Source organism: Myotis lucifugus, unplaced genomic scaffold, assembly GCF_000147115.1.
Source record: "Myotis lucifugus unplaced genomic scaffold, Myoluc2.0 scaffold_68, whole genome shotgun sequence".
NCBI classification, from domain to species: Eukaryota; Metazoa; Chordata; class Mammalia; order Chiroptera; family Vespertilionidae; genus Myotis; species Myotis lucifugus.
In genome coordinates, this window is record NW_005871116.1 from 3,361,363 (window position 1) to 3,374,967 (window position 13,605).

A 13,605-nucleotide genomic window follows, 5' to 3' on the forward strand; every position below is an offset into this window, starting at 1 on the left:
AGGTCCCTTCTCTGTGCGGGCATTAGATTTCATGGGCCCATTTACTGCCCTCTGTCCGCAGAGGGAGTACAGCATGGAGGGCCAGGGTCCTGGCTGGGCTGCAGCCTGCATTTGGATGCTCTGCTCGGCCATGTTGTGTAATCACGGGCAAATTGTTTAACATCTCTGAGCCTCAGTTTCCCCATCTGTGAAGCAGGGGCAAGAGGAGTACTTAGTTCATAATGAGCAATGACACTAGCTGTCACGGCCTTCGTCAGTTTGGCTCCAGCACTTCAGCAGCTATATAGATTCGTATCCAACCACCCACCACCACCACCACTGTGCTTGAAACTGGTGTGTCTGTATCTGGCATGGGCTGTCATTGGCAAAGAAAGAAATAGTAGGTTGTACAACTATCCCTGTTTTGAACCATTTGGCCCAAGAACTCAGGGGTATGTTAGGTTTCGGGGCCAATCGCAAAACTTCAAAGCCCCCAGGATGCCTTTGGAGTCTGTGCCTATTTTGCTAAGATCCCCTGAGAGTACAGTGGGCCACCTTAGTGCCCATGAGCAGCAGGTTGGGGGTGGAAAGATCCAGAACTCTTCTCCCTCTGGGAGGTGTCCCCAGTCTTCCAGGAACAGAGCTCTAACTTCCAGGGGAACCCCACAAGCCATCAAAGCCCTCACAGGGGGTCCAGAATAAGCACAGAGCCGGACAACAAGTGTCCTCAGCCAGTTTCCCAAGGACCCAGATGCTAGGTCATCCATCTGGAGAGGGAAAAGCCCAATTCAGAAGGTCAGGTGACCTGGCATCTGAGCTGTGTGACGCCCGGCAGGTGGACCACCCTCTCTGGACCTCAGCTTCCTGACCTGTGGAGGAGAGGGTGGCTCTCAGGAGCCTGAACTAGCTGATGAGGAAGATCTCCATCCTGAGCACCTGTGATTCTACGAAGAAGGTCTTCCTCAGCCAGGCCAGGCCAGTGCCCCCGGCTCAGCAAAGACTTCGAGGATCTTCCCTAACTCTCAAAGCACCTGCACGATTCTTACTTTAGAAAATACTGTCAACAGAAGCTTGAAATCAATAACCCCTGACTCACCCCGGGTCTGAGGGTAAGGCCAGCCCGGTGGTCCCTCCTGATGCCAGGGGTGAGCTCTCGGGCCAGAGCCGGGTGGGGCCCGGGCTTTGCTGGGCACTCAGCTCCAACGCAGCTCAACTCTACTGACTCGCAAGAATGAGTGAGTCTCTCAATGTGGGCAGTGTCCCCTTTTCAATGAAAAAAAAAAATTTTTTTTAAATAATAAAATAAACATGTCCTGCTGGCTGAGAGGAATCCCTGCGAGCTTCCAGGAACCAACATTCCCCAGCCCTTGTTCATGTTCAGGAGGGAAGCCTGGCTGGGGCGCAATAGTGGGGACTTGTTCAGCCACATCTGGTCCGTGTAAAGTTACAGGAGTGGGCCCAGTGGGGCAGCAAGGGCTACTGCGAAACCACACGGAGACTCAAGGAAGAGAAAGTGTGGGCTTGAGGTGAGAAAGGCAGAGTCAGCATCAATGAGTCCCCAAATATTTTTATAGGGGGGTTGAAAGCAAAAAAAAAAAAAATAAACTCTCCCAAAACTCCCCACAAGCCCAAACAAAGCCGCAGTGTGTCCCCATTTACCACCAGCCTGGTAATCACACCCTCCAGGACTTTTACAGTGAGGCTGGGACCTGAGCGTGGAGGCACTTCCTATAAACAAAGGCCGCCCCCTCCTCCCTGCTCCTGCCCTTCCCTCTCTGCACAACTAGGAGGTCAAGCACACGCTTAACCTTTTGTATTCATTAACATTTTGGCTCCCTTTTGCAAATGAGGGGCCAGAGATAAAGGACACATAAAATGACCATTGGGACTCATGATAGAAAGCTTGCCAGCAGGCCGAGAACACCCACCCACCCCTAAAGCTGGGTCTGTGCACACTGAGCTGGGCTGACCTCGCCTTTAAGACCGCAAGGTGTGGCTCTCCATAGATCCCAGCATCACTTTGCCCACTGGAGCCCAAAGCTAGAAGTTACAGTCTTAAAAGACGGTGTTCAATGTGTAAGATGGTGGAAACTCAGAATTCTACCCACAGCCAGACAGGGGGAAGAGAACTGGATGGCCCTTCTGAACCCTTCCTTCCCCTCCCAGCCTTTGCTCCCCAAGAGGGAGACTTCTCAGTTCTTTTTCTCTCCTGTTTATTTTATGTAACTTTCCCCTAACCCCAGAGTTGAGCTCAGTTCCCCCTGGCCTCCCCACTTCTCACCATCCCCGTGAGCCCTTATGTCCTCGCTCACTTCACAAGGAATGACATGGCTCTTGATTGGCACTTTATAGATCATCTCTTGGCATCTCTAGTTGTTCCCTTTGTTATAGCCACATATTCTCATTCTCTCTCTCTCTCTCTCTCTCTCTCTCTCTCTCTCTCTCTCTATCTGTCTCTCTCTCTTATATGCTTCAGTTTAGTTGCATCCATACATTTCTCTACCACAATCCACTAGCACCCATCTTTCACTTTCCTGTCTGCCTTTGAAAGGGCGAGGGCTATACCCTCCATCTTGCCCCGTATCCTCCATGTTGGGGCAGCAGCCATGTGCTACCTTTTTCCCGGAAGCCCAAGCCTCTACTAGCCACGCCCAGGATTTCTTTAAACTAACCAATGACAATCAAGGGAAGTGCACGCCATAGAGATGACCACATCCTGTGTAACGAGACACCGACTTGCACCTGGCCAATCAGCAGGGCCCACAGTCCCCTCTCCTACCCTGACTCCACCCCCCTAAAAAACTCCTCTTCACGCCAGGCTAGGTCTCTCTCTGCCACTTGGCTTGCCGCTGCGTCGGTGAGTGTGGTCGTGGAGCCGAGCTAGCTCGAATAAAAGACTCTCTGCTTTTGCATCGGACACGGCTGGCTCCCTGGTGTGGTCTAATGGGGATCTTGAAATCTGGGCATAACACCTTATTCTTTCCCTCTTTGGTGCATCTTGTCTCATAGGCCCTCGAAGGTACAGGGGATATCTCCGCCTCTCCAGCAACTCATGGGCTCCACATGAGCTGGTCATGCAGCTGCTGCCTTATTATCTGTCCCTCCACAAGGCAGGGGATTTTGTTGTGATGAATATTTTGTGCTTCTGTGTGACTATCAATTGTGCTTCCTTCAGAAGACTGTATGGCAGTGATTGTCCATCTATAGCATGTTGAAGTATCACTTGGACACTCAGTAAAACAGATTTTGGTTGCCACCCAAAGAAACTCTTGGTCTGAGGTTTGGCCTAGACACCTGGGCTGGAAGATAGCACCTTGAGAAAGTCACTCTCAAGTTATTCTATGTAGAGCAGGTCTTGAACTGCTTCTGTGTCACCCATGGTATCAAACAGCTGAGCCACCAGCTGATTGAATAAAATGACTGGGATTTCCATCCTAAACTGTTCTTCTGAGTCAGCCTGCCTTACCCTGCAGGGTTAAGAATTGTCACCTGGGCCCCTCCAAGACAAATGACCTCCACAAAACACATCAGGAAAATCCCTCGAATTCCAAGCTAATTGACAGAGATTCCAGAGATAGCTAGTAAATACTTCTTCCTTTTCTACCGAGGATCAGCAAGAACAATAGTTGGCTCTCAGCCCACCCAGCAAATATCATTCTGCCCCAGGGTTCTCTGCGACTTTGCAGCATCTTACTACATCTATGAGAATAGAATTTCTCTAAAACAGAATTCCAAGTCTAAAAGAGCAAATTTTATGGTACCTGGAGGCAGACCATTCAGATGTTTTAAGTTCATTTGGCATGGCTGAAAGAACTCTCACATTTGCAAAAATATCAAAGTTCATTTTTGCCTCCAAAGAGCTGAAATATAACTCTGTTTTCCAACACTAATGAATTTGGCATGAACACCATTTCACAAAATGTGATTTTTTTTTTGGAAGACTAAAAAAAAAAAATGGAGTGTGAACTAATGTAATAACAGATTTCAGAATGCTGGAACTTAAACAATGCTGAACATTACCTAGTCCAGACCCAATTTTTAAAGGTGAGGAAACCAAGGCTTTGTTAAGTAACAAAACAACAATGAAAACCACAGTTCCTAAAGGCTACTTTATCCCTGCTGGAAGGATTAAGCTAAATATAAACAAATTACTCATAGGACAATATAACCTAAAGTACTTTTAAGGGGCAAGATGTTCTATGAATACAAGGTGTTCATAGAGATTGTGATAGAGAGAGCAGAAGGAATGATAGACATGGAAATGGAAGACATGAGTCCATTGTAGCATCTTGGCCATGGAAGGACTTCAAGATCCTGGGTAAGTCATGACTGAGCTTTAGTGTCTTCATCAAGAAGACACTAAAGCTCAGTCATGATAACATGGATTGTTTTAAGGATGAGGTGAAGCAATGCATGGGAAAGTACATTATAAACTCTCAAATTCTATTATCTCTGAAAATACTCATGGAGTTGCACCCAGATGGCCTGCTTAGAGGTAAGTCTTCATGTCCCCTTACTTTAGTCTCTCTGCCTCATCACCAAAGTCTAAATCCATATTTTGGATCCTGGTTGTTTGTGGCCTTTTTGTCTTCTCTGATCCCACTCTGTCCCTCCCCCCCCACACACACACCAAAAAAAAAGAGCACCCTTTGGCTCAATGATGCCCATTTCCAATTTGGATCCAGGAGAACAGAAGTACAAGTGGATTTCTTCCATTTCTGTCTCCCAGCACCTAACACAGGTCCCCGACCTACAATAGTTCCTTAGTGTTTATCAAATTGTACTGAAGGAAATAGAACAGAATGGGAAGGAATAAACTGCAGAGACCCCTTTCCCGCCTGTGTCACATGGGGGTGATGGTGGGGGCTACATATTTCCACCACATTTTCTCACTGAATTCCCTCAGTTCAGCCTTCAGGCTCCAATACTTGTTATTGTGACCTTTTAGGCAAGTTGCATAGTCGTCTGTCCTTGGTCTCATCACGTGTAAAATGAAGATAAAGACCTGCCCTCCTTCTAGTGTTCTTGTGAGGTGTGTGTAAATGAGAACTCATCATCGCATATTACCTATTATTACCACTACTAGAGGCCTGGTGCATGAATTCATGCACCAGTGGGATCCCTTGGCCTGGCCTGCAGGGATCAGGCCGAAACCAGCTCTCTGACATCCCCCAAGGGGTCCCAGATTGTGAGAGGGTGCAGGCCAGGCTGAGGGACCCCATCGGTGCACATTCGGGGCCAGTGAGGGACCGTGGGAGGGCTCCAGGGCATGTCTGGCCCATCTTGCCCAGTCCCAATCGGCCGGACCCCAGCACCCCAGCAGCAAACTAATCTACAGGTTGGAGCGTCTGCCCCCTGGTGGTCAGTGTGCATCATAGTGACTGGTCAAACGCTTGAACCAATGGTCGGACACTTAGCATATTAGGCTTTTACTATATAGGATTAGCACCTAAGTGCGACTCCAAAGCCCTTACTTTGTGCTGCCTTCCCTCCTCCGCTCTTTCTCCTCCTCTTGGACCTTTCCTCCTTGGCAGGCCTCCTGTTGCTCTTGGCAGTGTTTCTGATCCGAGTAACCTGCATCAGAATGATCTGAGGTTCTACCCATATGGGTGGAGTCAGAATTTCTGGAGCCGAGACTCAGGAATCTGCATTTTCACAAGCAGCCCAGCTGCTTCTTCTGCATCTGAGGAGGTCAGAGCCACTGAGCCAGACTGACCACTGCCGCCCCTCCACTGCTCAGTCCTCCCCACCTCCCCTTTACCCCGGAAGTGGCCCGAATCTATCTTGCCACACATCCTCCCTCCCCTGCACACCCCCATCTGCTCTTCCACAATTAGCAACACACTCACCATTCCAATAGTGCACTCACCATTCCAATCCACTTTGAATAATGGCTTATTGAAGTAATGGCTCATCTTGCCTGAGAGGTGGGCCCATCAGAGAGGGTGTGGGGTGGAGAGGGGAAGGAGAGGCAGAGGGTTGGGTTACATCCATTCCATGTGCAAGACCCACCAGGTACTAAGACTGAACAACTATCCACCTAGAAAATCACAAACTGCAGGAGTATCAAGCCCACAAAAGCACCCAGCAGAGCAAGCAAACACAAAGAGGAGAAAGGAAATCAGCAATGTTTGTGTTCGAGTTTTATCTTCTCTCACAAGCACAGTGGATCCCTTTCAGAGAGGAGGCCAGGTGTCCTTTACCATCTGCTTTCACTTAACCCAGCTCTGCAAAGAATAGTCAACCAACCGCTCCTACTCCAACCCATGAGCCCACCAGAGCGCTTCCAGCCGTGCCCCTCAGGGCTGCGAACACTGATCCTGAGAACAGAACCCCACGGCTCACAACATTTCTGGTTTTCTTATCATGACGATTTCTTTCTTTGCCCAATTTTCCTCTTACAAGTAGACTTAATCTCTGGTTATGTAAACAACTCCAGATACTCTAATTCCTGAGAGGATATCAAAGCTCTGTACTTGAGTAGGGGAAGGACTTGAGGGGGTGTGGAAGAATGGAAGGAAAACAAGGATTAATTATTAAACACAGGATTCTAGAATTCACATACCATTTGTCACTTTTCCTCTCTGAGTGCTCTGTCCCCATTAAAGGCAGGGAGAGCCAGGCTTCTCACCCTGGCAAATCTGCTTAATTATATTTTCTCTCTCCTACAGTGGGTAGGTTTCCATGGACTGGCTCAAAAATGCACTTCCTCTGGGTGTGTCTGCTCCGGATGGGAATGCAGCGGCCCTGTCTGCTCTGATCTGCTGCAATTTCTTATTTTACAAACTGGACTTGGAACCACTTAACAGAAAGCAACATGCAAACAGGTGTGAATAATATGCAAATCAGCTCTACCACCCAGAATCCTAGGAATGCTGTTATAACAGAGCGGAAACACTGCCTGCTCTCAACTCTATTTTGCTTGCTGGAGCTCAGGACAGGGGAGCCATTCAGGGCCTGGGAGTCCAAGGAGAGAGAGGTGATAGAAATAAGACATCCCTGATGTCCTCACTGTTCACATGAGAGTAGGTTCCGATGTATCCTCCACATTTTCCATGCTGTTGAATTCCTGGAACATGTTTAATGTTATTATTACAAATGGTTCAGACCATGGGTGTTCTGACTCAGGGCTTGGAAATCCAGACTTTGCTCTCAGAGGTGGTGTCCTCCTGGCACTCAGAGCCCCGGTGGGAACAACCCAGGAAAGTCACGTTCCCACAGGCCTTCTTAGACCTGGGACAGTCACCCATGTCAGCGGCCAAATTATCCTCAGACACCATCTAACCCAACTCCCCCATTTTACAGATGGGAACACTGAGGCCCAACGGTCCAGTGTCACTATGCTACAGTGAGCTGGCGGCTACACAGAGGTGAGAATTGGGCCCTGTGAGCCTGAGTCCAGGAACTGCCATGTCGCCCTTTAAGAGTTTACAGAGACTAGAGATGATGTGAACACATTTTCTGAAGTCGTCATCATCTTAAAGAAGAGAGAGACAAAGGGGATAAAGGTAACGAAGGAAGCTGCGTCTAGCAGGGGGCAAGGAGCAGGGTGGTCTGAGTTCAGGCTGTGCGATAAGACACAATATGGATCAGCCACGAGTTTGATGTGTGCGCTTGGAAACTCACCCAACCGTGCTACGCCTCGGCCCTCTTCTTTAGAACAGAGATAAGTGCCTACTTCTCGGGGCTGTGTGAGGATTACAGGGGATAATGCACACACAGGCCCTGGCACACACGAAGTGCTTCAGCAGTGTTGGCTCTTGTTATAATAACCCCAGTGCAGACATCCAAGGATGAGGATAAACTGCCAAGGCATCAGTCCTGGGAGGCCTGTCCTTAAGGCAAACTTCCTCCCTGCCAGCTCCTCTCTTCCAGCCCTGGACCCTGGCTGCCCAACCCTCCCGCATGCCTCCAAACCAAGGACAATCATGACAATCTTAGCACTCAGCTCCACGCATCTTTCTGAAAGGGTGGCAGGGCACAGAACAGAAATGAAGCTGCAAAAGGCCCTGGGGTAAAGGGTCCTGGGAAGGACTAGGACATAGGAGGGGAAGGAGAGCGCCCAACAGGATCCCCTGCAGCTGCTCTCACAACGCTGGGTGACGTGATTAGGCAGAGAGGAGGGAATGTGAACTACAATGGCCAGCACGCCAGTCCTCCATGGAGTTACCCAGGCAGCAGAACCACTTTCCTCTTACCTCCCATAAGCCATCGGGCAGCCTGGGGGAGTGTGAAGGCTTGTATTCTCCCCCCAGGACTGTTAAAACCATGTCCCATAAGCACTGGCTCAAGTGGCATTCTAATCACTGACTCTGTCCTTGGTCGCTGTTCGATTATTAATATTTATAAAGCTGACCCTGGTTCAACAGAGAAAGATCAAGTCATGTTCATGTAATTTCCAGGAGAAATGCATCTGATCTGCGTCTCTGACATTCGGCCATACGTCGTTTGTGCATCTGACCCCAAACGCTCTAGTTTCTATCTCTGTTGGAAAACCCAATGCACTCCCCTCCCTGACTCCAGATCTGCACTTTTCCTTTCGAGTCCCCATTTATCTTCTTGCGAAACAGGCACCCAAAAGGACAACAGGATCACATTTTCTCAGGACAATATTTGTTTTGCAGAGTGTATTCCTGACACTGGACACCGCCCAGCTGCTGGGACCCTGGAGGCGGAGAGTCTGAGGTTCCAACGCTGCAATTCAAACCCCAGAGCACAGCGCATCGTCTCGGTTTCAGAGAAGTCATTCTCTTTTTTTTCTTCCTGGACACTGTAGCTGCCCCCCCCCCCCACACACACACAGAGATAAGAACAAACAGAATGTGTTCTGTCTCTCCCAAGATTGCTGCCTCGGCATATATTCCCACTCAAAGCTTTTAAGTGTTTGACTTACACATTTGTGAACGCCCCCAGTGGACTGTTAGAGTTTGGTTTAATCTCCAAGAAAACTGGCGTTAAAATAGACCTTTTCCCAGCAATAATAATCTCATTTACGATAAATTATTCTATTCTCAGTACCTCTGAGACGCATGAGAGCTTTTATGTAACAGAGAAGCCATTTGTTTCCGAATATGTTAATGCATGTTTCCATATCTTTCTCATTCTTAATGCAAGGACCACTGACAGTATTGTAAGAGAATGTCTTTTAAAAGCAAATTTATGGCAAATGTGCCGGCGAAACAGACGGCAGCCCGTGCCATCGCAGGGCTGCCCCGTGGAAGGGAGCAGGGCAGGGGTGTTCGAATTCGCATTTACGTGCATAAAAGAGTGACCTTGACAGAAAAAGACGATGTTCCTGGGCAAACTGAGAAGATGCGGGAGACCCCGATTCCATTTGGGCCCCATCCTTCACTTTGCTGCCCGTGCTGAGTTCCTGCCATGCTTCATGTCTCCCGTCGGAGACGCAGGGGGAAAGAGCAGAGGCTGGAGAACCAGGATGATGCTAGGAAAAGAGAGTTAAGTCAGAGCCTTTGCGTGTTGCCTGGAAAGAGGGGTCGCTCTGAAAAGACAGAGTGTCAGGGAGCAGATAGGGTGGGCTCCGCCAGAAGTTTGACTATTTTCATTTTCTCAATGTTCATTTTAGAGCCGAGCGTTTGGACGCCGTCCATCTGAAAAGCCAGATGACTTGGTAAGAAATCCTGGTACAATATAGCTACTTAGGATGTGGACTCTGGAGACCAACTGCTTGGGTTTGAATCCCAGCTCAACCACTTCCTAACTGTGGGGGTTCTTGATTGGGAAGCTGGTATCAGGGTAAGGAGGCGGGGATAGGGTCAGATTCAAAATATATGTCCCTGGTTCTGTGACTTTAATTTATGCCAGGCTTTGGGGGCAGAGCCCTTTCTGAGAAATCTCCTTGGAGGTGTGATTCAGGTACGCTGCCTGAATAAAAACCACTGCATTAGTGTAAGTGTGAGCGTTACCCTCAACCACAGAGACTTACAAGAGATAAGAAAACATGTCCTTGAATGAGCCATCTGGCACTTCTGAGGAGAAGCTCTCGTGGATAGCTTTCTGATGTTCTTTTGATAAAGCAGTCTATGCATTTTCTGGACATTAATAGTGTTTATCTATAAGGGTTTTCTATTGCCGGTAGTTAGTTCAAAGTCAGTCTGGATAAATACAACAGGGCTGGGTGAAGAGTCTACAGAGCGGGGATCCAGTTTTAGTTCTGATCAGGTGAACTGTTTTGGCCTCAGATTGGTCACCTAACACCCTTTCAAGCACCTGAAAAGGGGAGAACAAACCTAACAAGATAAGAGGAAAAGAATAAGTCAGTATGGAGATGATTGAGTAACAGCAAAAGCCGAAGGAAGAGTAACACATGCATTGCCCTTGTCCTACGTGCCAGGCACCGTGTTACAGGCTCACACTGTTAGAATGGACGCCTCGAATAGCAACTGTCTAAGGATGCTGGGACCATAGGGACCAACGGCTTAGATGTGCTCTGTCTAATACTGTAGCTAGTACCACGGGTAGCCATAGAACACTTGAAGTGTGGCCCGTGTGAATGAAGATGCACTGTAAGTGTAAACCACACACTAGATTCTAAAGGTTTAGTACAAATAAAAAGAATGTAAGTTATGTCAGTTAAGGTGGCAACCACATTCCCTGGAGTCATTTTCAGGACAGTGCCAGGAACTGGGACCATAAAGAAAGCAGAGTAAGAGGTAGCTTGGAGTTGGGTCTGCAATGGATGATTTGGTAAGAAATCCTGGTACAATATAGCTACTTAGGATGTGGACTCTGGAGACCAACTGCCTGGGTTTGAATCCCAGCTCAACCACTTCCTAACTGTGTGTCTACTAGTAAAGGTGCGGTTTCCCCAGCTATAAATTGCTTAATCCTAGAAGCTACTTCCAAGAGTTGTGAGATTTAAATGAGATGCATGGAAAGTGCTTACTAACTATGCATAGTGAGTCCAGCAATAAATATTGGCTGTTCTAGGGTAAAGTTCCAACGTCTGGCTCCATCACCCTCACGGCAGTCTTCCCCCCATTGGTAGAAAAAATCAGCGTGTTTGAAGTCTAGTCATTTGAGGCGTAGAATTACTCCAGAGCAAGCCAGCTCTGTCCTGGGGCAGAGGGGAGTGAAAGAAAGCAGCTGCAACCTTGGGCCTTGTTCCTCAGGAAATGAGAGGAAGTTGAGCTACTTGAGGAGGTCTCCTGGATACTTAGTGCAAGAAGTTGGGGTCAGTGTGACCTCCCTTTGCCCATGGTAAAGAAAGAATCCTTTGCCCTGCATAGGTGAACCATCTCTCTAGGAAAGAGGATGCCCCAGGTCCCCAGGACACCCGCTGGGCACAGCTCCAATGGCCTGGCAGAGCCAGCTGGGCAGCAGGAACTGTCTGCATCAGGTGCCAGGTGGGTTGGGCCAGCACGAAGGGTAGAGGCAGGATTGGAGAATTTCCACTCATAGTGGTCAAGGAGTGGCATGGTCTCAGGCCACAGAGGAGGAGAAACACAGGGAACTTCTGGAGGCTTCCTGAGTGGAAACTCCTTCTCTTTACAATTCATTCCCCTCCACTTCCCTGTCTCTGGAAGGAATGTTTAGAAACTAGAGTGACTTACGTGTGATTTTCCTAGACTTGGTGCATCTCCTTGGTGTTCCTCTAAAGCACAGGCCAAGATGACCACAGGGAGGACATGTTACTAGTATTTTGGCCAATAACATGTCCTCCTTGTTATTGGCCAATGGAAGCCAATAGCACTTCAGAATGAGAGCGTTGGCTGTTTTGTTGCATTGTGGGAATCAGGTGGGAGTTCACCTTGAGTTGGAACTAAGGAGAAAGGGAGTTTGGGGCCAGACCTGGAAGAGTGGTCTTTCCATCCTTCCTGTTTCTCTACCGAAGATCACATGTGACAGGCAGCCTGGACTCAGCAGAGAGAAGCAGGCAGGCGGCTGGATATTACTGGCAAGAATTATAACGCCCCATCGAGGAAGAGATTCTCTGTCACAACAGGGAGTCTCAAATTAGTCCAAGTCTTGGAACTGTCTCCTGACAAATGAAATGTAATCAATTCTGATAACTTCTTTTGGGCTACATGTCTTGTTCCTTTCCCTTTGTTTACTTTGGATTGCCACTGAGGTCAAGTGCGAAGTTGTTGATCTCACCCCAACTGCCCAGGATCCATGAGCACATCTGCGGCCCAGGACACAGCACTCAGATGACCAGCTGTAAAATGTGGTGCTAAGTGAACCAAACCACTGAGGAGACACAATCTGGCAACAATCTTCAGCCAGTAGAATGTGATTTGTATTTGTTAAAGTGACATTTTAGAAAGAGATATGACAACCTGGAATGTTGAAGCAACCTCAATTCTCTGACATTGCTGGTGGGAATGTAAATAAATAACAACCACTTTAGAGAATTGACCATATCTCCTAAGGCTGAACATGTAAATACATTATGCTCCAGCAATTCCACTCCTGTGACTATGCCTAATGGAACCATATGCACGCATGCACAAGGCACATGTAGAAGAATGCTCATAGCGCCCAGCCGGTGTGGCTCCATTGGTTGACCTTCATCCCATGCACCAGGTCAACTTTTAGATTCCTGGTCGGGGCACATGCCTGGGTTGCAGGCTCAATCCCCAGTAGGAGACATGCAGGAGGCAGCCGGTCAATGTTTCTATCCCTCTCTCCCTCCCCTTCCTCTCTCTGAAAATCAAGAAAAACATATTTTTTAAAAAAGAATGCTCTACACTATTCAAAAAGCCAATCTGTAGACACTTCTTTTGCACAACTTCAAAATCCGTTGGGCCCCACCTCTGCTGTCACTACTGATTTCCTGCCGGCTTCAGCTTCTAGCAGGTGCAATGAGTAATGTCTTGCCTGTACCAGACTTCCTACAATGCGGCTTCTCCAACTTGGGATTTCCCTGGAAAACTTACGCATGTGTGACCTGGCAGAACAGGAGAATGTGCTCTCAAAGGAATGCGAGTGGGACCATCCTCGGCCAATGGGAGGCAGGTGCCAATGGACAATGGAAAGAGGTATCTACCCTCTGCTTCCCCTGGTGAGTAGTTCTGGAATGCATTTCCCCCTCCCCTTAGAAGACCCTGGTAGGACTGACCACCAGCTAACTGCAGTAGGTTAACTTAGCACATCCACACATTGGCCTCCCTCCCCTCCCATGTCACTGTCCCTGACTGGCACACCTGCTCCCAGGAAAAACATCCCCAAATAAAGTGTCACCAGGCAAACTTCTGTCTTGGGCTTTCCTTTCGGGGGAACCCAGGCTAAAATAGCTCAATTTGGAAACCACTCAGTAGTAAAATGAATAAATAAATTGTGGAATATTTATTAAAAGACTGTTGAACACATCCACAAACATAATGTTGAATCAAAGAAGCTAGATTCCATTGAAACAAAGTTCAGAAGCAGGCAAAATCCCAGTGTGAAGAAGTCGGAGAGAGGCTGCCTTTGGGAAACAGGAAGGGGCGGTATTTGGGAGCGGCTCTGAGGGGGCGTCTGGGCATACTGGCAATATTCTCTTTCCTGAACTAGACACTGGTAAGTGGCACTCACTTTATGAGAACTCCTTGGGCTGGATTTTCACGTTTGGCACATTTGTGTTATACCTGGATTTTAAGAGTTTAAAATGAAGAGATAGTGATGACT